Source organism: Symphalangus syndactylus, chromosome 14, assembly GCF_028878055.3.
Source record: "Symphalangus syndactylus isolate Jambi chromosome 14, NHGRI_mSymSyn1-v2.1_pri, whole genome shotgun sequence".
In the NCBI taxonomy this organism is placed as follows: Eukaryota; Metazoa; Chordata; class Mammalia; order Primates; family Hylobatidae; genus Symphalangus; species Symphalangus syndactylus.
Window position 1 is genome coordinate 98,491,678 of NC_072436.2, and position 26,641 is coordinate 98,518,318.

The 26,641-nt window shown below is 42.8% G+C and overlaps 1 protein-coding gene and 2 pseudogenes across 2 annotated transcripts in view; 2 read left to right on the top strand and 1 right to left on the bottom strand.

The window, feature by feature from the left end:
- Positions 1 to 26,641, top strand: part of KCNG3 (potassium voltage-gated channel modifier subfamily G member 3) — a 52,684-nt gene that overhangs the window by 13,342 nt on the left and 12,701 nt on the right. The window lies entirely within an intron of this gene.
- LOC129463130 (small ribosomal subunit protein uS15-like) lies at positions 13,397 to 15,563 on the bottom strand (annotated as a pseudogene).
- On the top strand, positions 21,402 to 23,737 carry LOC129462183 (voltage-dependent anion-selective channel protein 1-like; annotated as a pseudogene).

Genomic DNA, 26,641 nt, shown 5'->3' on the forward strand with positions numbered 1-26,641 from the left:
AAGATATTGTTATAATCAGCCAAGTGAGCCTCTGGCCTCATGGTATGACAAGGGTCTCTACTCATCCATCCCCCACACACTTTGTTGCAGGACCAGTGGGAGTCTGGAGCTGGGGTGGGCAGACTATAACCTGCAGACGAACTCAGGCCCGCTGCCTGGTTTTTGTATAGCCTCTGAACTAAGTAAGAATGGATTTTGGCTAGGCGCGGTGGCTCACGCCTGAAATCCTAGCACTTTGGGAGGGTGAGGTGGGCAGATACCTGAGGTCAAGAGTTCGAGACCAGCCTGGCCAACATGGTGAAACCCTGTCTCTACTAAAAATACAAAAATTAGCCGGGTGTGATGGTGCATGCCTGTAATCCCAGCTACTAGGGAGACTGAGGCACAAAAATTGCTTGAACCCAGGCGGAGGTTGCAGTGAGCCAAGATCACGCCACTGCACTCTAGCTTGGGCAACACAGCAAGACTCCATCTCAAAGAAAAAAGGATTTTACTTTTTTGTTTGTTTTTGTTTTTTTTAAGATGGGGTCTCAATATGCTGCCTAGGCTGGTCTTGAACTCGAGTTTAAAGGCTCTTCCTGTCTCAGCCTTACGAGTAGTTATGGTTTTTACATTTTGTAAATGTTGAAAAAAAATCAAAAGAATATTTTGTGACTTGTGAACACTACATGACATTCACATTTTAGTGTCCATAAATAAAGTTTTATTGGAACACAGCCACACTCATTCTTTTACATATTGTTTATGGCAGCTTTCCTACTACTTTGGCAAAGGTGGGTAGTTGCAATAGAAGCTGTATGGCCTGAAAAGCCTAAAACATTTACTATCTGGCCCTTTATAGGAAACATTTGCCAACCCCTGGTTTAGAATGGTGGTGTCGCCCAGGCCTGGACTTAACACTTTACCACTGTCTAGCTGCAGGACCTCAGGCACGCTCTTTCCCTAAGGCTGAGTTTGCTTGTTTGTAAGATGGGGATAATGAGAGTACCTGTGTTATTTGGTGGCTTCCAGGATCAGGAAGTGATGCCTGATTCTAGTCTTCTAACCAGCCATGCTAAACGCCCTTGGATCCCACTGAGGACCACCCTGACTTACAGAGTGTTCTATTTCCCCGAAGTACTAAACAATAATTAGAACTTATTATTAAATCTTGATAGTTCTGGTAGAACAGGGGCTTTTATGGTTGGTGTGGGATATCAAGTATTTAGAAGTTAAGGACTATCTGTGTGTGTTTTTGTTTGTTTGTTTTTGTTTTCTAATTTGAGACAGAGTCTTGCTCTGTCACCCAGGCTGGAGTGCAATGGTGCAATCTCAGCTCACTGTAACCTCCACCTCCTGGGTTCAAGCAATTCTTGTGCCTCAGCCTCCCGAGTAGGTGGGGTTACAGACATGCGCCAACATGCCTGGCTAATTTTTGTTATTTTTAGTAGAGACAGGGTTTCGCCATGTTGCCCAGGCAGGTCTCGAACTCCTGGCCTCAAGTGATTTGCCCGCCTTGGCCTCCCAAAGTGCTGGGATTACAGGCATGAGTCACCCTGCCTGCCTGATTTGTGTTAATTTCAGAGATGTTTAACCCTCATTTATACCACTCTTTTTTTCTTTATTTTTCTTTCTTTCTTTCTTTTTTTTTTTTTTTTTTTTTTTTTTTTTGAGACAGGGTCTCATTTTGTCACCCAGACTGAAGTGCAGTGGTGCTATCTTGGCTCACTGCAGCCTTGACCTACTGAGCTCAAGCGACCCTCCCGCCTCAGCCCCCCAAGTAGCTGGGACTACAAGCATGCACCACCATGCTCAGCTAATTTTTTTGAATTTTTGTAGAGATGGGGTTTTGCTCAGTTGCCCACAACTGGTCTCGAACTCCCTAGCTCAAGGGATTTGCCCACCTTGGCCTCCCAAAGTGTTGGGATTACAGGTGTGAGTCACTAAGCCTGGCTATTCCACTCTTATATGACGATATTCATGCTTGAGCTCCACCTTGGAAAATACCAGGATTCACTACTTGGAGCTGATTGTGAGATGGCAAGGTACTTCTGGGTTCTAGTAAGTGCTTTATGCTTTGTATCCATCCTAGAGAAAGAAAGTTTAGCTATCCTTGAGTCTGACTTAGTAAATCTGGTGGCTGGGGAGGCAATGGGTGATGAAAACTGGGATTCAGGAGATAGGTCCTACAGATTGAGCATCCCAAATCTGAAAATCCAAAACATGCCAAAATCTGAAACTTTTTTAGTGCTGACATGATACTCAAAAGGAAATGCTCATTGGAGTATTTTGGATTTCGAATTTGGGATACTCAAGTGGTATTATGCAAATACTCCAAAATCCAAAAAAAAAAAAAAAATTCAAACTCTGAAATACTTCTAGTCCCAAGCATGTTAGAAGAGATACTCAACCTGTATTAAATCAAGGACAGCTGTTTTAGTAATGTATTACAAGTTTATGATTTTATATGAAATAAACTGGGACGCACACTTTAAGAAAGGAAGTGAGTTATATGTGTTAATATTACCCAGTAACTCCTGAGGCATAACCAAGGTGGGACCCTTGCCCTCAAGTAGCCATAGAGCCATCCATGAGAGAAGGTGAGATGGTGCCGCTGTGGAAGGGAGTGCAGGTGGGGGACAGAACTAACACAGCCTGGGGTGTCCCAGAAGGGCTTCTGAGGTCATGTCATTTGAGTGACACCAAACTGTGTTAGTTTTTATATCCTCCACTACCATGTACTCAATTTTTTTTTTTTTAAACTTTACCTAAGAATGTCTTTGACAGGCCAGGTGTGGTGACTCAGACCTGTAATCCCAGCACTTTGGGAGGCCTAGGTGGGAGGATCACTTGAGCCCAGGAGCTCAAGACCAGCCTGGGCAATATGATGAGACCTCTTCTCTACAAATTAAGAAAATTAGCTAGGCATGGTGATGTGCACTACACCCAGCTACTCAGGAGGCTGAAGTGGGAGAATTGCTTGAGCCCAGGAGATCGGGGCTGCAGTGAGCCATGAAGGTGCCATTGCACTCCAGCCTGGGCAACATAGTGAGACCCTATCTCAAAAAAATTCTAGTTTAATATATAATATGATAAATATTGATAGATGTAATTTACATAAAACAAAAGCTCCTTTAGATCCTCAGGAGTTGTTGAGTGTAAAGGGGTCCTGAGCCCCAAAAGTTTGAGAACCATGGTTTTAAAGGCAACCAGTTTCCAAGTCCTCAACTTCAGTGTGGACACCTTTAAAACAAGGAGGCCTGAGATCCTGCCTGTGGTAAAGGCTCCAGGTTCTCCTTTCACAATTCCAACTCCAACTTTACAAACGAAAAACACTCCTCTCACTCATCCAGAATCTTACTAAGGTGCGTTGTCTCAGGGTATAAAACCCCGTGGGATGCCTGTGAAAGAGATGACTCAAAAAAAAAATATATATTTTTTGAGACGGGGTCTTGCTTTGTCACCCAGGCTGGAGTGCAGTGGCGCGATCTTGGCTCACTGCAACTTCCGCCTCCTGGGTTCAAACGATTCTCTGGCCTCAGCCTCTCTAGTAGCTGGGATTACAGACATGCACTACCATGCTTGGTTAATTTTTATATTTTTAATAGAGACGGATTTTCGCCATGTTGGCCAGGCTGGTCTCGAACTCCTGACCTCAGGTGATCTGCCCACCTCGGCCTCCCAAAGTGCTGGCATTGCAGGCCCGAACCACCATGCCCGACCCCGACACAAATATTTAATAAAAATATTGTACTGACCAGCTACTCGGGAGACTGAGGCAGGAGAATGGCGTGAACCCAGGAGGTGGAGGTTGCAGTGAGCCGAGATTGCGCCACTGCACTCCAGCCTGGGTGACAGAGCAAGACTCCGTCTCAAAAACAAAACAACAAAAAAAAAATATATATATATGTATACATATATATACACACATATATATACACACATATATACATATATACACATATATACACATATATACACATATATACATACATATATACACATATATATACATATATACATATATATACACATGTATACATATATACACATATATACATATATACACATATATACATATATACACATATATATACACATATATATATACACATATATATGTATATATATAGTATTGAAAAATTTGTATTAAAATATTTTAATGTGTCATCCCTTTCTGCCTTTAAGCAGAAGAGTAACTAGTGTATTTAGCAGTCACTGGAAACCTTTTGATCTAAGTATCTTTTTTTAAGCAGTACTTTTTTTTTGAAACGGAGTCTTGCTCTGTGACTCAGGCTGGAGTGCAGTGGCACAATCTCAGCTCCCTGCAACCTCTGCCTCCTGGGTTCACGCCATTCTCCTGCCTCAGCCTCCTGATTGGCTGGGACTGTAGGCACCTGCCACCACACCCGGCTAATTTTTTTTTTTTGTATTTTTTAGTAGAGACAGGGTTTCACCATGTTAGCCAGGATGATCTCGATCTCCTGACCTCGTGATCCGCCCGTCTCGGCCTCCCAAAGTGCTGGGATTACAGGCGTGAGTCACCACGCCCGGCCTTAAGCAGTACTTTTGAAGAAATGAGAAAGTGAATGACTCTAATGATGGGCAACAAATTCTTTTGCAAAGTTATGTGATTATCAGTTCTTTGCTTTTTACAAATGTTTTATTTTGTCCGGGCATGGTGGCTCACACCCGTAATCCCAGCACTTTGGGAGGCTGAGGCTGGCAGATCACTTGAGGCCAGGAGTTCGAGACCAGCCTGGCCAACATGGTGAAACCCTGTCTCTACTAAAAATACAAAAAAAAATTAGCCAGGCATGGTGATGTGCGCCTATAACCCCAGCTACTTGGGAGGCTTAGACATGAGAATCTTGAACCCAGGAGGTGGAGGTTGCAGTGAGCTGAGATCATGCCACTGCACTCCAGCCTGGGTGACAGAGCAAGATTCTGTCTCAAAATTTTTTGTTTTTTAAAATTTTTATTGAGAAGGATCTCGCTCTGTTGTCCAGGCTGGAGTACAGTGGCATGATCTCAGCCCACTGTAGCCTTAACCTCCGGGGCTCAGGCAATCCTCCCACCTCAGCCTCTCAAGTAGCTGAGATTCCAGGCCTGTGCAACCGTGCCTGGCTAATTTTTTGTATTTTTTTTGTACAGCCTGGATTTCTCTATGTTGCCCAGGCTGGTCTCGAACTCCTGAGTTCAAGCGATCCTCCCACCTTGGCTTCCCAAAGTGCTGGGATAACAGGTTTGAGTCACTGTGCCCAGCCTGGTTGTAAAATTTGTAACAGATAAAGAGACATGAATAATTGAAAAATTTTTAAAAAACTGTACTTACTTTATTAAAAAAATAGTTTCAATAGAATTTTAATGTTTTATTAATTATTATTATTATATGAGACGGAGTTTCACTCTTGTGGCCCAGGCTGGGGTGCAATGGCGCGATCTTGGCTCACTGCAACCTCTGCCTCCCGGGTTCAAGTGATTCTCCTGCCTCAGCCTCCCGAGTAGCTGGGATTACAGGCATGTGCCACCACTCCTGGCTAATTTTGTATTTTTAGTAGAGACAGGGTTTCACCATGTTGGTCAGGCTAGTCTCAGAAACTCCTGACTTCAGGTGATCCACCCATGTTGGCCTCCTAAAGTGCTGGGATTACAGGCTGAGCCACTGCGCTTGGCCCTATTTTATTTATTTTATACTGAATTTTGTAATAGTCATGGTTTGATCAATTACATCCTATTAATACTTGGAATGGTAACTTGATGAAAAAATTTGACACAGTTTACAGTCACAGGAATTTTTTTTTTTTTTTTTTTTAAAGAGACAGAGTCTAAGACCGGGCACAGCAGCTCATGCCTGTAATCCCAGAACTTTGGGAGGCTGAGGTGGGCAGATCACTTGAGGCCAGGAGTTCGAGACCAGCCTGGCCAACATGGCGAAATCCCGTGTCTACAAAAAAATAAAAAAATTAGCCAGGTATAATGATGTGCACCTCTTATCCCAGCTACCCGGGAGGCTGAGGCACGAGAATCACTTGAACCTGGGAGAAGGAGGTTGCAGTGAGCCGAGATCACACCACTGTACTCCTCCAGCCTGGGCAACAGAGCGAGACTCCATCTCAAAAAAAAAAAAAAAAAGAAAAAGAAAAAAAGACACAGAGGCTTGCTCTGTCACTCAGGCTGGAGTACAGTGGTGTGATCGTAACTTACTGAAGCATCAAAGTCCTGGCCCAGGCTATCCTCCTGCCTTAGCCTCTTAAGTAGCTGGGACTACACTGCACCCAGTAGCACAGGAAATTTTAAACAGTTAAATTGTAAGCCTATTTTTTGTTGTTGCAGAGAAAGGTAATGGGGTGTTTACAAAATTTCAAGTATAAAAATATATTACAGTAGGTCATTTTAAACCTTGGTTATAGAAGTTTGTTCAGCAAATATACTGAACACCTGTGTACTGTGTGCTAAGGACACAATGATGAGAAGAGAGGAAATAAGGTGGCTTCCTTGTCCTTGTGTAGCCTGGTCTAATTATGATTAGTTTGCAGAAATCGTGTACATTGGGTCAGCTGCCACTGGAGTAAGGCAGGCTGGCTCCTCCCACACCTGTTGCTTTCAAAGGATTCATCAAAACAAAAGAATTCCCCTTTATGTGTTCTCTTTAATTTGTCCATATTTAATTCTCTTTTTGTTTGTTTTACAACAAAAATTTTTAGGTGAAAATTACAATGTAGTGCATAAAACTTAAGTGTAAGATTTGATAAAATTTGACAAATGTTTAAAAAATATATGAGGGCAAAATTAAGTGGGAGAAGCAGAATAGAAATACAAAGTATATGAGAAAAAGTAGCAATGTAAATTTTCTGTTAAAGATTAGTATATATTTTTTAAAATGAGAGTTGGTAGGTATATCAAAATATTTATAATATTTGGATTCATAATATATATAATATTTGGATTCATAACTGTTTTTAAATATATTTATTTTTTCTTTTGAGATGGAGTCTTGCTCTGTCACCAGGCTAGAGTGTAGTGGTGCCATCTTGGCTCGCTGCAACCTCTGCCTCCTGGGTTCAAGCGATTCTCGTGCCTCAGCCTCCCGAGTACCTGGGATTATAGGCACGCATCACCATGCCCAGCTAATTTTTGTATTTTTAGTAGAGACAGGGTTTCACCACGTTGGCCAGGCTGGTCTCTAACTCCTGAACTCAGGTGATCCGCCCACCTCGGCCTCCCAAAGTGCTGGGATTACAGGCACGAGCCACCATGCCTGGCCGAACAGTGTCTTTTTTTTCCCCCTGAGATGAACTCCAGCCCAGAGCTGGAGTGCAATGGGGCGATCTCAGCTCACTGCAACCTCTGCCTCCTGAGTTCAAGCAATTCTTCTGCCTCAGCCTCCCCAGTAGCTGGGATTACAGGAGCATGCCACCACGCCTGACTAATTTTTGTATTTTTAGCAGAGATGGGGTTTCACCATGTTGGCCAGGCTGGTCTCGAACTCCTGACCTCGTGGGCCCGCCTCGGCCTCCCAGAGTGCTGGGATTACAGGCATGAGCCACTGTGCCCAGCCAGTTTTATTTTTTAAATGTTGCATTTGTCAGAATTTGCATCCTTTGCAACTATACAGAATAAAAATGAACAGGGTACGTAGTTTTTCTGAATTCTTTCAGGGGTCAGCAGAAAGTTTGTAGACCACTGTGCCTTTACTGTGCTTTAGCCAGGCAAGGGTTGTGGGATCCCACTGCTATAGGTCACTAAGACAAAATAGCGTCACCAGGAGTCAGAACATAAAGATGGTCATCAAGGGGGGATCAGGTTGGGCAGCAGCTCCCCAATCGACATGTTAAGTAACTGTAGATTTATAGGTGGGGACAGTATACCATGGAAGCATTTAAACCCTAGATAATAATATTGAAAAACCAGGAGATAACAGTAAGCTTTTTTTTTTTTTTTGAGATGGAGTCTTGCTCTGTCGTCCAGGCTGGAGCGCAGTGGCGCGATCTAGGCTCACTGCAAGCTCTGCCTCCCAGGTTCACTCCATTCTCCTGCCTCAGTCTCCCGAGTAGCTGGGACTACAGTCGCCCACCACCACGCCCGGCTAATTTTTTTGTGTTTTTAGTAGAGACGGGGTTTCACCGTGTTAGTCAGGATGTTCTCGATCTCATGACCTCATGATCTGCCTACCTCGGCCTCCCAAAGTGCTGGGATTACAGACGTGAGCCACCATGCCCAGCTAACATTAAGATTTTTACTTTTATAAAATTCTTTTTATAAGAGACTTCATGGCAGAGTTTTATCCACCCCTATATTCATTTGCTTGTAATGAGTCCTTATTTGTGATCCCTAAGTATATGTTTGCATGATATATTCATAATGCATTTGGAAGAAAAATGGAAACATTTCCATTTTTTTCCATTTAAACAAAACTCTCTGAAACAGTAAGACCACAGTCTGCATGCCATCTTGTGAGCACCTTTGCATTGTGCACAGTTCCTTATGTGTGTGAGATGGAGTAGGTGAAATAAATGTTTTGGCATTCCCCCCTCATGCCCACCAGTGACATGAATTGCCTGATTCATAGAAAACCCTCTGAGGTTATTAGTATCTCAGGTTACAGGCAAGGTGGTAGAGAAGTCTAGTGACTGACTTAATATGGCCAAGGGGAATTGGCCCAGGTCAGATCACAGAGCTTGCGTGCTTGACGGAAACTCCCATTTCTTTTCTTTTTTTTTTTAGACGAGTCTCACTCAGTCGCCCAGGCTGGAGTGCAGTGGCGTGATCTCGGTTCATTGCAACCTCTGCCTCCTGGGTTCAAGCAGTTCTCCTGTCTCAGCCTCCCGAGTAGCTGGGACTACAGGTGTGCGCCACCATGCCTGGCTAATTTTTGTATTTTTAGTAGAGACAGGGTTTCACTATATTGGCCGAGCTAGTCTCTAACTCCTGACCTTGTGATCCGCCTACCTCGGCCCCACAAAGTGCTGGGATTACAGGTGTGAGCCACCGCACCCAGCCTTTTTTTTTTTTTTTTGAGACGGAGTTTCACTCTTGTTGCCCAGGCTGGAGTGTATCTTGGCTCACTGCAACCTCCGCCTCCAGGGTTTAAGCGATTCTCCTGCCTTAGCCTCCCAAGTAGCTGGGATTACAGGCACATGCCACCATGCCTGGCTAACTTTTTTTTTTTTTTTTGTATTTTTAGTAGAGATGGGATTTCGTCCTGTTGGTCAGGCTGGTCTCGAGCTCCTGACCTCTGGTCACCTACTGACCTTGGCCTCCCAAAGTGCTGGGATTACAGGTGTGAGCCACCATGCCCAGCAGAAACTCCATTTCTTTTTGTGCAACAGCAGCTCCATCTTTGTAATGATGTATGGGGAACTTTGAGTCACATCTCAAGCACCAAATTAAGGGCCAAATTGACTTTAATTGATACTTATTGTTATATATGTCATTTTAGAGCCAAGTAAGTGAAAAAGCATAATTTTTCAGCCCTTAAAAAGATAAAAATTAAGTTTTATTAGCTGACATTACATTATACAATGGTTTTTTAAAACAAATTGTCCCTATTTCTCAATCAACCTGTATAATTTTTTATTTTTTTAATTTTTTTTTTTAGACAGAGTCTTGCTGTGTCCCACAAGCTGGAGTATAGTGGTGCGATCTCAGCTTACTGCAACCTCTGCCTCCCTGGTTCAAGCGATTCTTCTGCCTCAGCCTCCTAAGTAGCTGGGACTGCAGGTGTGTACCACCACACCCAGCTAATTTTTGTATTTTTAGTAGAGACAGGGTTTCACCATGTTGGCCAGGCTGGTCTCAAACTCCTGGCCTCAAGTGATCCAGCCGCCTCTGCTTCCCAAAGTGGTGGGATTACAGGCGTGAGCCACTGCGTCTGGCCTAACCTGAATAATTTATTTAAATATTGGTGCTAAGCCATTACAGCAAATGCTCTGAAGATTTTTTTTTTTGTAATATAAGTGTTGAAAATAAAGCAAAATTTAAGCATTTAAAAACCAAATTCCTTATGCCAATCAAAATGTGTTTTTCTTGACTCCATCTATCAAAAACCTAAGAAGCAGAACAAATCAATCTGTGAAATAAAAGAAACACATGCTTTACAGCCAGGCATGGTGGCTTACTCCTATAATCCCAGCACTTTGGGAGGCTGAGGCAGGCAGATCACTTGAGGTCAGGAGTTCGAGACCAGCTTGGCCAACATGGTGAAAACCTATCTCTACTAAAAATACAAAAATTAGTCAGGCATGGTGGTGCGTGCCTGTAGTCCCAGCTACTCAGGATGCTGAGGCAGGAGAATCCCTTGAACCTGGGAGGCAGAGGTTGCAGTGAGCCGAGATCGGGCCACTGAACTCCACCATGGGAGACAGAGTGAGACTGTCTCAAAAAAAAAAAAAAGAAAAAAAAAAAAGAAACACATGCTTTACAAAGGTAGAAGAGGAAATTATGCATAAAAGTCATTATAAAGTCTTTCAGGCATATAAAAAACAATAGATGATAACACAACACCTGTTTACCCACTACCCAATTAAAGAAATAAGACATTAAAAATATCGTTGAGGGCCGGATGCGGTGGCTCACACCTGTAATCTCAGCACTTTGGGAGGCCGAGGTGGGTAGAGCACGAGGTCAGGAGATGGAGACCATCCGGGCTAACACGGTGAAACTCCGTTTCTACTAAAAATAGATTAGCCGGGCATAGTGGTGGGTGCCTATAGTCCCAGCTACTTGGGAGGCTGAGGCAAGAGAATGGCATGAACCCAGGAGGTGGACCTTGCACCACTGCACTCCAGCCTGGGCGACAGAGCGAGACTCTGTTTCCAAAAAAAAAAAAAATTATATATATATAGATCTATATGTCTATATAGATCTATATATATAGATATATATCGTTGAGCCTGTAATCCCAGCACTTTGGGAGGCCGAGGCGGGTAGATCACCTGAGGCCAATAGTTTGAGACCAGCCTGCACAACATGGTGAAACCCTGTCTTTACCAAAAAATACAAAAATTAGCTGGGCGTGTTGGCACATGCCTGTAGTCCCAGCTACTGGGGAGGCTGAGGTGGGGAATGGCTGGAACCCAGGAGGCAGAGGTTGCAGTGAGCCGAGATCGTGCCAGTGCACTCCAGCCTGGGCAACAGCATGAGTCCTTGTCTCAAAAAAAAAAAAAAAAAAAATGCAGTCGAAGTTTACTGAATGCCTCTTTCCCATTGAAATCCCTTCATTTTCCACAGAAACTGGCACTCTCCTGACTTTGATGTTATTCCCATGTACTTAAAAATACATTTAATATATGATTATGTACACAAAATATAGCATTGTTTTGCATAAACTGTTTTTATAAATGGTATAATCAATGGAGTCCGCAGCTTGCCTTTTTAGTTCAACTTCATGTTCATGTTTGATTTCTATGGCTGTAGCCCTTGCATTTTAACCGTAATGTAGTAGGAATTGATTTATTTGTTCTTTTGTTCATAGAAATTTTGCTATTACTGTAGTGCTGCAATGAATAGTTTTGTTAATGTCTCAGTGCACATGTAGGAGACCTTTAATGTATCTACCTAGGATTGGAGTTGCTGTATTGAAAAGTATGCGCGTCTCTCCTCGATGTTGCTAAATAGCTCTCCAGAGTAGTTCTACTGATTTATATTCTTAACAGTAGTGAATAGAAATCCTGTTGCTCAATATCCTTGCCATTTCTACATGTTGTCAGACTTTAACACTTTGCTAATCTGGTAGATATGAAATATATCTTGCTTTTTTCTTTTTTCTTTCTTTCTTTTTTTTTTTTTTTGTGATACAGGGTCTCGCTGTGTCGCTTAGGCTGGAGTGCAGTGGTGCAGTCATGGCTCACTGCAGCCTCAACCTCCTGGGCTAAAGCAATTCTCCTGCCTCAGCCTCCCAAAGTGCTGGGATTACAGGCACGAGCCACTGTACCCAGCCTCATGTCTGGCTTCTTTTGATCAGCATTATGTTTAAAAACATTTATCTGCATGTTGTTCGTATTGCTCATTCCTTTTTAAAAAATCAAGATATAATTCATGTAACAAAATTTACCATCTCAGGTATACAATTTGGTGGTTTTTATGATATGCACTACATTGTACAACTATCATCACTATTCCAAAACATTTTCATCACCCCAAAAAGAAACCTACTTGTTAGTAGTCACACCCTGTTCCCCCTCCTCGCATACCCTGACAACCATCTGCTATCTATCTCCATGGATTTGCCTATTCTGGACATTTCATATGAATACAGTTATACAACATGGAGCCTTTTGTGTCTGGCTGCTTTCACTTAGTTTATTATCAAGATTCATCCATGTGGTATTTCATTCCTTTTATGATTGGATAATAATCTATTGCATGGTTATGCAACATTTTGTTTACCCATTCATCAGTTGAACATTTGTATTGTTTTTACTTTTTGATTATTATGACTGCTATAAACATTTGTGTCCAAATTTTTGTGTGAATATATACACATGCACACACACACACATAATGTGTATATATATATATACATACACACACTTTTTTGAGACAGTCTCACTCTGTTGCCCAGGCTGGAGTGCAGTGGCACGATCATAGCTCACTGTAGCCTTGAAGCCCTAGGCTGAAGTGATTCTCTAGCCTCAGCTTTCCAAGTAGCTGTTGCTACAGGCATTTACCACCACACCTGGCTAATTTAAACATTTTTTGTATAGTTAGGAGATCACTGTGTTGCCCAGGCTGGTCTCGATCCTCAAGCGATTCTTCCACTTTTGCCCCCCAAAATGCTGGGATTACAGGTGTGAAAGCCACCCCACCTGGCCCCCACTTCTTTTTTTTTTGAGACAAGGTCTTGCTCTGTTGCCCAGGCTGGAGTGCAGTGATGTGACCATGGCTCACTGCAGCCTCAGCCTCCCATGTCAGCCTCCTGAGTACCTGGGACTACAGACATATGCCACCACGCCTGGCTAATTTTTATATTTTTTTGTAGAGACAGGGTCCCACTGTGTTGCCCAGGCTGGTTTCAAACTCCTGGGCTCAAGCCATCTGCCTGCCTCAGCCTCCCAAAGTGCTGGGATTACAGTTGTGAGCCACCATGCTTGATCCTGACTTTTCTTTTTCTTAATGGTTAATTATGCATCCTAGGTACTGATTGTGCATTGCAAATATCTTCTTTTATTTATTTTAAAATATTTGTAGAAACAGGGTCTTACTATGTTGCACAGGCTGGTCTTGAACTCCTGCAGTCCTCCTGTACTGACCTCGAAGTGTCTGGATTACAGGCATGAGCTACAATGCCTGACTGCAAATATCTTTCTGACTGTGGCTGGTATTTTTACTTTGTTCATGGTGTTTTGGGGCTTATAGAATCTGTACATTTTCTAAAAATTTAAACTTATTTTATTGTGTGAGTACATAGACAAATTTATGCGACCAGGACAGAGGCTGTAGATGACTCATATTTCCAATTGGGAGGGAGGACTTGCTTTGTCTTATAATATCAAGCCAAATGGTGAATCCAGCTCTCTATCAGAATCAGACAGAATTTTAGCATCCTTATCCTTTCTGTTCCTTTCAAGATGCTTTTAAACAGCAACTGCTTTTTTCTTCTTTTTTTTATTAATTTTTTCTTTTTTTGCACACAAAACAATAAACATTTTCTAAAAATACATACAAACAAAAAGATGCATATCAAACATATTAGGAAGGCTGCACATGGGAAGACCGGGAATAGAAATGGGGGGTGGCAATGAAAGAAAATAAATGAGAGAGGGACTTTGTATGGCTCAATGATAATAACTCAATCCTCTATGTCTTTGACAAAGAAGAAGGAGAAGGAAGAGGAAGAGAAAGAAAGTGGGGTAAAGGATCAGAAAGGGAGGAAAATAGAAAAAATTAGAGTATGACTCCAGGGTAGACCTGTTTTGTTGTTGCTGGGTTGGTTGGTTGGTTGGTTTGTTGTATTTTTCATATGTTTCGCTACGTTGGCCAGGCTGGTCTCGAACTCCTAGCCTCAAGTGATCAACCTGCTTCGGCCTCCCAGAGTGCTGGGACTACAGGTGTGAGCCACCACGTCCAGCCCCCACACTGCATCTGGCCTCCGTGGTAGACCTCCCAGACAGGGCGGCCGGGCAGAGGCGCTTCCCACATCCCAGACGGGGCGGCCGGGCAGAGGCACTCCTCACCTCCCAGACGGGGCGGCCGGGCAGAGACGCTCCTCACTTCCCAGACGGGGTGGCCGGGCAGAGACGCTCCTCACTTCCCAGGCGATGGGCGGCCGGGCAGAGGCGCTCCTCACTTCCCAGATGGGGCGGCCGGGCAGAGGCACTCCTCACTTCCCAGACGCGGCGGCGGCCGGGCAGAGGCGCTCTCACTTCCTAGACGGGGTGGCGGCCGGGCAGAGGCGCTTCTCAGATCCCAGACGATGGGCGGCCGGGCAGAGAGGCTCCTCACTTCCTAGACGGGGCGGCGGTTGGGCAGAGGCGCTCCTCACCTCCCAGAAGGGGCGGCCAGGCAGAGGCGCTCCTCACATCCCAGACTATGGGCGGCCAGGCAGAGACGCTCCCCACCTCCCAGACGGGGCGGCGGCCGGGCAGAGGCTGCAATCCTTGCACCCTGGGAGGCCAAGGCAGGCTGCTGGGAGGCGGAGGCTGCAGCGAGCCAAGACCACGCCACCGCGCTCCAGCCTGGGCAACACCGAGCACCGAGTGAGCGAGACTCTGTCTGCAGTCCCAGCACTTCGGGAGGCCGAGGCTGGTAGACCACTCGGGGCTAGGAGTTGGAGACCAGCCTGGCCAACATGGCAAAACCCCGCCTCCACCAAAAGTACCAAAACCAGCCAGGCGTGGTGGCGCCCGCCCGCAATCTGAGCCACCCGGCAGGCCGAGGCAGGAGAATCACGGGAGCCCGAGTCAGGGAGTGTACAGCGAGCCGAGACCGTGCCAGTTCACTCCAGCCTGGGCAACAGAGGGAGACCGTGAGAAAGAGAGCGGGGGCGGGGGGAGAGGGGGAGAGGAGGAGAGGGGGAGAGAGAGAGGGAGAGAGAGAAGGAAGGAAAGAAAGAAAGGGAAAGAAAAAAAGAAAACAGAGAGAGAGAGGGAGGAAGGAAGGAAAAAGGAAAGGGAAGGAAGGAAGAAAGGAAGAAAGGAAGGAAGAAGGAAGGAAAGAGAGAGGGAGGGAGGAAGGAAGGAAGGAAAAAGAAAAAGTAAAGGAAGAAGGAAGAAAGAAAGGAAGGAAGGAAGAAAGGAAGAAAGAAAAGAAAAGGAAGGAAGGAAGAAGGAAAGAAGGAAGGAAGGAAAAGAGAGGACAGCAACTGCTTTCTTAATTAAATGGTGGAGATCTTCAGGGAAATCAGGAGCAAGTCCTTTGGACTTAAGAATTCTTAAGATTTTATTGCCTGTCACAAAACGTACTTGTGCAACACCATGTGTCTCTCCGGATCACACCGATTTGTGAAGGAGTCAGGCCTTGTTGGCCAGTTTGTAAATCTCCTTCATTTCATCAGATGTAAACTTCAGCCAAGTGGTGATGCTGCGGTGATAGGGCAGAGCCAACTGGGACAGGCGTTTCCTGGGAGCATGCATGCAACCCATGATGGGAGCAGTCAGGCAGCAAAAGGAAGAAGCTGTACATTTTAACAGATAAAGTTATCAATTTTTTTCTTTATGATTAGTGTGATTTTTAACTTATCTGAGAAAATATCCAATATCATCTCCAAGATCATAAAGATTCTTTTACATTTTCTTTAAAGTTTTAAATATATTTATAAATAATTTATTTAACTTTTACATTTCAAATTGAGTCTTTAGTCCACCTATTATTATTTATGTGAGGAATTTAATTTTATTCATGTGGATAACACTTTCCTCAGCACTACAGAATAGTTCAGTATGTACTTCACTAATCTGAAGAGCCTCATTTGCCATATATCTTGTTTCTGTGGGTATGTGGATCTACTTCTAGGTTCACTATCCTATTTTTTTTTTTTTTTTTTTGAGACAGATTCTTGCTCTGTCACCCAGGCTGGTGTGCAATGGCGTGATCTTGGCTTGCTGCACTCTCCGCCTCTTGGGTTCAGGCGATTCTTCTGCCTCAGCCTCCTCAGTAGCTGGGATTACAGGCACATGCCACCACGCCTGGCTAATTTTTGTATTTTTAGTAGAGACGGGGTTTCCCCATGTTGGCCAGGCTGATCTCCAACTCCTGACCTCGTGATCCAGCTGCCTCGGCCTCCCAAAGTGCTGGGATTACAAGTGTGAGCCACTACGCCCGGCCCACCATCCTATTAATTCCAGCATCAACACTATACTGTCTTAATTACTGAAATAATATAATCAGCTTATTAATTACATGAAAACCCTTCTTGGGAATTTTGATCACATTACACTAAAATTTTTTGCGTTAAATTTATGGATTTGGAGATTTGGTATTTTTTTTTTTTTTTTTTGAGACGGAGTCTTGCTGTGTCGCCCAGGCTGTAGTGCAGTGGCATGATCTCGGCTCACTGAAACCTCCGCCTCCCAGGTTCAAGCAATTCTCTGCCTCAGCCTCTGGAGTAGTTGAGATTACAGGTGCCTGCCACCGCGCCCAGCTAATTTTTTTGTATTTTTAGTAGAGATGGGGTTTCACCATCTTGGCCAGGTTGGTCTTGAACTCCTGACCTCGTGATCCACTTGCCCCAGCCTCCCAAAGTGCTGAGATTACAGGCGTGAGACACTGCACCAGCCTGAGAGTTGGCATTTTTACATTATTTAGTTTTATTATCCATGAACATAGTATATGATTCCACTTACTCCACTATTCTTTAATGTCTTTCAATAGTTTTATGATTTTCATCTAAAAATTATTTTATCTCTTTTGTTAGATTTATATCTAGGTACCTTATAACTTGTGTTGCTATTGCTAATTATATCCTTTTTAAAAATTATAATTTCTGCCTTTTGCTGATATAGCTGTACAGTTGATTTTGTACCTTCGTCTTACTTGTAGCAGTATAGACTGTCCCTAATTTATGATGGCTCAATTTAAGATTTTTTTGATTTTATGGTGAGTTTATTGGAATTTAACTTCATTGTATGTCAAAGAGCACCTGTACTTTTCATTTATTCTAATAATTCAAAGGGTCTATTTTTGTTGTCATGTAGACAGTGATACTATCTGGAAATAAAGACAGTCTTTGCAACCTTTATAATACCTTTGTCTTGCTGCAGTGGTTAAACTCTCTAGAGTTGTACTGATGAGAAATGGTGACAGCTGGCATTCTTGTCTTTTTATTTTTATTTTTAAATGCATTTTTAGATCACATTTGCTAATTTATGTAGAATTTTTGCATCTGTGTTTCTAAGTGAGATTGGCCTACAGTTTTTCTCTCTTGTGCTGTCTGTCTGGGTTTGGTATCAACATTTCAGTAACTTTTTTTTTTTTTTTTTTTGAGACAGGGTCTCATTCTGTCACCCAGGCTGGTATGCAGTGGCATGATAATGGCTCACTGTAGCCTCAACCTCTCCAGGCTCAGGTGATCCTCCCACCTCAGCTCCCCAGTAGCTAGGACTATAGGAGCATGCTACCATGCCTGGCTAATTTTTGTAGTTTTTGTAGAGACAAGAGTTTCACTATGTTCCAGGCTGGTCTTGAACTCCTGGGCTCAAGCAGTCTGCCTGCCTTGGCCTCCCAAAGCGTTGGGATTACTGTTGTGAGCCATCACACCTGGCTCTAATTTTTTTTTTTTTTTTTTTGAGACAGAGTCTCACTCTGTCACCCAGGCTGGAGTGCAGTGGCGTGATCTCAGTTCACTGCAACCTCCACCTCCTGGGTTCAAGTGATTCTGCTGCCTCAGCCTCCCAAGTAGCTGAGATTACACGCATGCGCCACCATGCCTGGCTCATTTTTGTATTTTTAGTAGAGATGGGTTTTCACCATGTTGGCCAGGCTGGTCTTGCACTCCTGACCTCAGGTGATCCACCCACCTTGGCCTCTCAAAGTGCTGGGATTACAGGCGTGAGTTGCTGTGACTGGCCTTTCACTGACTTTTTAAAATGAATTGGTGACTGCTTTTTTAATTATTTGGGATAGTGTTATATAAAATAGGGATTATTCGTGCTTGGTATGTGATAGAACTTGCCTGTAAAATCATCTGGACCCGGTGTGCATCTTTTGGTGAATAGATGTCAAAGTGTAGATTCAATTTTTTTCATGATTGTAGGACCGTTCAGTTTTTCCAGTTATTCTAAAACTGAAAATTTTGGTCTGATTCATTTTGCTGGGAAATTGTCCATTTCACCTAAATTTTCACATTTATCTTCACGGAGTGGTGTAATGTATTTTCATGTTTTTATAAAAGATCTGTTTTTGGCCGGGCGCAGTGGCACCTGCCTATAATCCTAGCACTTTGTGAGGCCGAGGCGGGCGGATCACCTGAGGTCAGGAGTTGGGAGACCAGCCCAGCCAACATGGTGAAACCCCATCTCTACTTAAAATACAAAAATTAGCTGGACGTGGTGGCAGGTGCCTGTAATCCCAGCTACTAGGGAGGCTGAGGCAGGAGAATCGCTTGAACGCAGGTGGCAGAGGTTGTAGTGAGCCGAGGTCGCACCATTGCACTCCAGCCTGGATGACAGAATGAGACTCCATCTCAAAAAAAAAAAAAAAAGGAAAAGTATTTGCAGTTTTTGCCACTAATTCCTATGGCAAAAACCACAGTTAACTTTTGTACCAATCTACCATTCTGTACTCCCACCAACAGTACACAGTCATGTGTCGCATAACGATGGGAGATGCTTAGGAGATTTCCTTGCTCTGTGAACATCATAGAGCATCCTCACACAAACCTAGATGGTACTGCCTGCTACATACCTCACCACTTAGGCCGTATGGTATAGCTTATTGCTCCTAGGCCACAAACTTATGCAGAATCTACTGAATACTGTAGGCAGTTATAACACAGTGGTAAATACTTGTGTATTGTATTTCATTTTTGTTTTTGTTTTTTTGTTTGTTTGTTTGAGACAGAGTCTCTCTCTGTCGCTGAGGCTGGAGTGCAGTGGCACATGATCTTGGCTCACTGCAACCTCTGCCTCCTGGTTTCAAGTGATTCTCCTGCCTCAGCCTCCCGAGTAGCTGGGATTACAGGCAGGCACCACCACACCTGACTAATTTTTGTATTTTTGTTAGAGACAGGGTTTCACCATGTTGACCAGCCTGGTCTCGAACTCCTGACCTCAGCTGATCCACCTATCTCGGCCTCTCAAGGTGTTGGGATTACAGATGTGAGCCATTGCGCCTGGCCTATTTGTGTATTTAAACATACCTAAATAGAGAAAAGGTATAGTAAAAATACAGCATTATAATCTTATGGAACTACTGTGATATATACAATCCATTGTTGACAGAAATGTCATTATGTGGTGTATGACTATATACGGTTTCAGTTACTTCACAAACTTGGTGTTATTGGTTTTACAAATTTTGGTTATTCTGTCTGGAGTGTAGTAATATCTCATTGTGGTATTAATTTCTCTGATGACAGAGTTGATCATCATTTTCATTAGCTTACTGGCTTTTTACATAATTGATTATGTGAAATGTTTGTCCACATAGCCAATTTTTTAAAAAATGAGTTATTTTGGCTATTGAGTTTTAAGAGTTCTTTGTACAATCTGGATACTAGTCCTTTGTCAGATAAATGTGTTGTGAATATTTTCCTCTAGTTTTTGGTTTGCCTATTCATTTTCTTAGTGGTGTCTTTTACTATACAAAAGTTTTAAATTTTGGTGAAGTCTAATTTATCAGTATTTTCTTTCATGATTACTACTTTTTGTGCCCTATATAAGAAAGTTTGCCTACTTGCTCAGTCACAAACATTACTCCTGTGTTTTCTTCTAAAATCTTTATAGGCTGAGGACAATGGCTCACTCCTGTAACCCCAGCACTTTGGGAGGCTGAGGTGGGTGGATCACTTGAGCCCAGGAGTTCAAGACCAGACTGGGCAACATGGTGAAATCTCGTCTCTGCTAAAAATACAAAAACTAGTTGGGCGTGGTGGTGCACACCTGTAGTCCGAGCTACTTGGGAGGCTGAGGTGGGAGGATCACCTGAGCCCGGGAGGTAGAGGTTGTAGTGAGCCGTGATCGTGCCACTGCACCCCAGCCTAAGCGACAGAGCCAAACTCTGTTTCAAAAAAAAAAAAAAAAAAAGAAAAAGAAAAATTAAATACTCTTAATATTAAAGTTTTCACTTTTACATTTGGTACTACACTCATTCTCATTAATTTTTGTGTGTGGTATGAAGTAAGGATAGTAATGCATTATCTCTAATTGTTAAAATCAACACACCAAATATATCATTTTGTCCTAAATATTCCATTAGACTGATAAAACAGTTGAACTCTCTAATGATTAAATTTTTTGTACCATTAATTTAGTCAAATAACATATTTTCTGAGTACCTATTAAGTGCCATGATTAGGCAATATAGTGTTTTTTGTTTGTTTGTTTTTTTAAAGATACACAGCCCTACTTGCCTCCTAGCTGGAGAGACAGGCGGCTAAATGTACAACCACTACACGATGTGCTATGTGAACTGCTAGAGATAAGCACTGGCTGCTGTAGGAACATCAGGGAGAAACTCAGCCATGCTAGTGGACCTAAGATAAGGATTCCCTGGGGTGGTGATCCTTGAGCTCAGACTTGAAGGCCTGGTTGATGCTGGCCAAGAAGGGAGGGTAGATGTGCAAAGGCAAGAGGCGTGAGAAGACTGGGGACTGTGTTACTTTCCATTAGTTGGAGCAGATGGTACAAGGCGGAGAGTGGCAGATCTGAAGCCTTGGATGATAACTCATGAATTTTAGCTCTTATCTCTGGAGAGCTAGGAGTCAGCAATACCTCAGTACTCAGAGTATTCCAGTATTGCTGCTTTTAGTACTGAGAATGTTTTTGTATTCATGACTATAGACTAAAACACTTAGCTTATTGTTTCAGGAAGAGCTTACAGTCAAGATACTTTGAAATATCCCTACTTTGATTAAATCTTTTGTTTTGGCCGGGCTCAGTGGCTCATGGTCTGTAATCCGAGCACTTTGGGAGGCCAAGGCAGGTGGCTCACTTGAGGCCAGCAGTTCTAGACCAACCTGGGCAACTTGTTTTAATGTACATATTGGAAACTTCGTGTGCATAGAAATATCATTGTCCTGATGTTTGCAGTGAGTACCTAGTACACAGTAGTTAAGTAAAAATAATCTGAGTTGAGCACTGGACAAATTAGTTACCTGTTGTTAGGAAATAGCAAATAATGATATGAGAATGAACTACCTCACTTTTCAAAAATGTCATTTGTTGAGACAGCCCCCGCAGCAGCCACCACCGAGCCTGCCGCCACCACTGAGCCCACCGCCACCGCCACCGCCTCTAAGCAGAAGATGGTTATGCCTCCCACGTATGCTGATCTTGGCAAATCTGCCAGGGATGTGTTCACCAAGGGCTATGGATTTGGCTTAATAAAACTTGATTTGAAAACAAAATCTGAGAAGGGATTGGAATTTACAAACTCAGGCTCAGCCAACACTGAGGCCACCAAAGTGACTGGCAGCCTGTGAACCAAGTACAGATGGACCAGATATGGCCTGACAATTACAGAGAAATGAAACACTGACCACACACTGGGCACCAAGATTGCATGGAAGATCAGCTTGCATGTGGACTGAAGCTGACCTTCGATTCATCTCTTCTCACTTAATGCTGGGGGAAAAAAATGCTAAAATCAAAACTGCTATAGGCAGGAGCATATCAACCTGGGTTGCACTGTGGATTTTGACATCGTTGAGCCTTCAATCTGGGGTGCTCTAGTGCTGGGTTATGAGGGCTGGCTGGCTGGCTACCGGATGAATTTTGAGACCACAGAGTTTTAAGAGACCCAGAGGGACTTTACTCTTGGCTACGAGACTGATGAATTCCAGCTTCACACTTACATGAATGACGGGGTAGAGTTTGGCACCTCTGTTTCCCAGAGGTGAATAAGAAGTTGGAGACTGCTGTTAAGCTTGCCTGGACATCAGGAAATGGTAACACTCACTTCAGAACAGCAGGCAAGTATCAGATGGACTCTGATGCCTGCTTCTTGGGTAAAGTGTACAACCCTAGCCTGGTAGGTTTAGGATACACTCAGACCATAAAGCCAAGTATCAAGCTGATGCTGTCAGCTCAGCTGGATGGCAAGAACGTTGATGCTGGTGGCCACGAGCTTGGTCTCGGACTAGAATTTCAAGCACAAATGAATACTGTACAGTTGTTTAATTTTAAACTATTTTGCAGTATAGCTACCTTCAGAATTTAATGTATCTTTTAACATATATTTGAGATGCAAGTATTGCTAAATTTCATGCTAGACCTCCAGTTAAAGATGATTCAAAGAGTGCTACCTTTTCAGAGATACAGAAGAAACCCAATTCCAAAAAAGGTACTTTTGGCTGTAGACTTGGGGGGAATTTGGTAGCCCTTCTAGAGATGCCAGGTTTTAAAAAAATCTTGCAATGGCTGCAAGTGGAAGCTGGTTATGTATAGGCACTTTGTAAATTTGTATTGAATAAAGGAATGAAACTGTGACTTCCTGATAATTGAACCTTGGTTTCCTAACCCCAGTTGATCAGAGGCTCATTGCTTCATGGTGTGTACAAATTCATCTGACAAAGACTTTTTAATTTTTATTATTTATTTATTTATTTTTGAGACAGAGTCTCACTCTGTCACCCAGGCTGGAGTGCAGTGCTGTGATCTTGGCTTACTGTAACCTCCACCTCCTGGGTTCAAGTGATTCTTATGCCTTAGCCTCTCCAGTAGCTAGGATTACAGGCACATGCTACCATGCCCGGCTAATTTTTATATTTTTAGTAGAGACGGGGTTTAACCATGTTGACCAGGCTGGTCTCCAACTCCTGACCTCAAGTGATCCAAAGTGCTGGGATTACAGGCATGAGCCACTGCGCCTGGCCAAGGGACCTTTTTAGACAGATCTTCATGACCCGTTCCCATCCCAGTCCTTCATCACCCGTCTTATACCAAAAGGTCTGCAGGGTGTGATAGCTGCTTCTTTTCTACCATTTTGGGGTGGAGAGGGTGGATCTGATGAAGCTGATAATTCAGGACTGAATTCCTTCTCTTGTGCTTTTTTGCCCTTGCACCAGAGTATGAAATAGCTTCCAGGAGCTCCAGCTATAAGCTGGGGAGAAGTTGTGTGATTGTAATCACATGGTGACAACACTTAGAATCTAAATTGGACTTCTGTTGCATTCTTACCACTCAATTTATTTTTTAGCAGTTTAATGGGTACATTTTAGAGTCTTTCATTTTGTGTGGAATTAGATCCTCCCCTTCAAGTGCTGTAATTAACATCACTTAAAATAAAACTTGAATAAAATATTGAAACCTCAAAAAATTAAAAATATCATTTGTTGAAATTCATCTTCCCAAGTTGTTCTGTAGATAAAAACTATCTTGAAGCCAAAATGGTAAAATACTATTAAAGAAAAGAATTGTTATCACTTTTGGTAAGGAGATCTTGTTTGAAGAGGTAGATCTCGATATCCTTTCTAGTCTCATAATTCTTTTACTAATGAACTGCCAGTTAAATAAAAAGGGAATAGAACCCGTGTGGTAGTCATATATGGAACAGGAACAGATTATTGAGATTGATCTTCTTGTAGCGTTATTTAGGCAAATATATGTACACTGGGGTGGTGGTGAAGGTGCAGGAAGGGATTGTGGCACCTGAAGATTAAGGGGGCCCACCTGGAGTGGAGAGTGTGGGGCCGGGGACCGCAGGTGCTGTCAGGCCTGGGTTTCTGCTGCTGTCATCTCTGGAGAGTTTTTAGCAGTGAGAGTCAGAACCACAGATTTTTGATGTCTTCGCCTGTATGCGTATGTCCCCTACAGCATGGTAGTCTTCTGAAAACACACTCCCTGGCTCTGGTGAAGAGAAGCGCACCCTGATTTCTGGGTCAGTCAGAAAGAGATGATGTCTCTGACTCTTGAGAGCCTCAGGCAAGGCACACACAGAAACACCTCTGGTTTGTCCATGGAGCTAAGGAAAAAGCAACCCGAGTCCTCTATTAGAGGGTAATGAACACGAACACTGATGCATGGGATGGATGAAATTCTTTATGTAAATTAGCTCCTAGAAGATGATGTCTACCTTTTTTTTTTTTTTTTTGAGACAGAGTCTCGCTCTGTCACCCAGGCTGGAGTGCAGTGGCACGATCTCGGCTCACTACAAGCTCCGCCTCCTGAATTCATGGCATCCTCCTGCCTCAGCCTCCCGAGTAGCTGGGACTACAGGCGCCCACCACCACGCCTGGCTAATTTTTTGTATTTTTAGTAGAGACGGCGTTTTACCGTGTTAGCCAGGATGGTCTCGATCTCCTGACCTTGTGATCCGCCCGCCTCGGCCTCCCAAAGTGCTGAGATTACAGGCATGAGCCACCGTGCCCGGCCTATGTTTTTATCAGTTAACAAAATCAAAGTTTTATCTCAAAATTCTATTCCAGTGTAAATATAATTAATAAGTAGCAAAGTTATTGGGGTTTGTATTCATATAACATTTCCTTATTTTATATTCTTACACATCGTGATATTGTACTATTTTAAAATATACTATATATTATTTTAAATGTATTATAATTATATGTGCACATATTATAGGTATATAATAAATATACATATATAATTATTATTTTAGGTAGTTTTCTGTGTTGGCCTATTGCTTGTGTAATTCATTTAGCTTTTTCAAGTCAGCTATTCAGATTCAGCTTTCAGCTGTACATATATATAATTTTTTAATTTTTAATTTTTATTTTTTTTAAGAGACAGAATTTTGGTCTGTTGCCTAGTCTGGAGTGTAATGGTGCAGTCATAGGTCAGTGCAGCTTCAAGCTCCTGGGCCCAAGTGATCCTCCCACTTCAGCCTCCCAAGTAACTGGGACTACAGGCACATGCCCCACACTGGCTAATATTTTGAAAATTTTTAGTAAAGATGAGATCTGACTATATTGTGAGATCTCACTATATTCCAAGATCTCCTGGGCTCAAGCAATTCTCCTGCCTTGGCCTCCCAAAGTGTTGGGATTATAGACATGAACTATTGGGGCCAGCCACAGCTGTTTTTTGTATTAATTTTCATAGCTGTCCTTGTAATATTAAATTTTAATCAGGTTCTGTTTGGTGTTAATGACAGGAACAATCTCCTTTAATTCTTCTGCGGTAAAGCAGAATGTAAGTCAAAAATTAATTAATGTCAAAGTCAGCACTGTTTTTGTTTTTTTTTTTCTATTGACCCCATGGGTAGTGTGGCTGAGCAGTCTAACGTGCTGGGTGTGGTGGCTCACGCCTGTAGCCTCTAGCACTTTGGGAGGCCAGGAGTTTGAGACCAGCCTGAGCAACATAGCGAGACCTCAGCTCTACAAAATATAAAGAACATAAAAAATAAAAAAGTTCTATATTAAGGCTCTAGCCTTCTTGGGGGCATAGATTTGAATTCCATCACTGCTCATATGTTTGCTTTTTAAAATTGTAGTAAAATACACATAATATAAAATTTACCATCTTAACAATTTTTAAGTATACCATTTAGTAGTGTTAAGTATAATATATTCATATTGCTATGAAACAGATCTTCAGAGCTTTTTCATCTCATCTTGCAAATTTGAAGCTCTATACCCATCAAACAACTCTTCTCTTTCACCTTTTCCCAGTTGCCTGTAACTACCATCTTACTTTTTGTTTCTGTGAATTTGACCAGTTTAGATACCTCATATAAGTGGAATCACATTGTATTTGTCTTTTTGTGACTGGCTTATTTCACTTAATGTAATGTCTTAAAGGTTCATCCACGTAACAGGATTTCCTTTCTTTCTTTCTTTCTTTCTTTCTTTTTTTTTTTTTTTTTTTTGAGACAGAGTCTTGCTTTGTCACCCAGGCTCTGTCACCCAGTACAAAGGCACGATCTCGGCTCACTGCAACCTCTGCCTCCCCGGTTCAAGTGATTCTTCTGCCTCAGCCTCCTGAGTAGCTGGGATTACAGGCACCCACCACCACGCCTGGCTAATTTTTGTACTTTTAGTAGAGACGAGGTTCGCCATGTTGTCCAGGCTGGTCTCGAACTCTTACCTCAGGTGATCTGCCTGCCTCGGCCTTCCAAAGTGCTGAGATTACAGGAATGAGCCACCACGCCTGGCTATATTCCAATTTTAAATTCAACATTAAATTCCAAATAAATTTCTTCATTTATTCTTTTGTCAGTGGACATTTAGGTTGCTTCCACATCTTAACTATTGTCAGTAATGCTTCATTTGTGTTTGTGCACGTGGGTGTGCAAATATTTCTTTAAGACCCTGCTTTCAATTGTTTTGGATATATACCCAGAAGAGTGATTACTTCAGCATGTGATATTTCTATTTTTAATTTTTTGAGGAACCTCCATACTGTTTTGCATAGTGGATGTACCCTTTTACAATCCTACCAACAGTGCCCAAGACACTTGTGATTTTTCTGGTTTGATTTTTTTTTTTTTGGTATGGTAGCCATCCTGTAGGTATAAGGTAATATCTCATTGTGGTTCTGATTTGCATTTTTCTGATGAGTAATAATGTTGGGCATCTTTTCATATGCTCATTGGCCTTATTAACTTT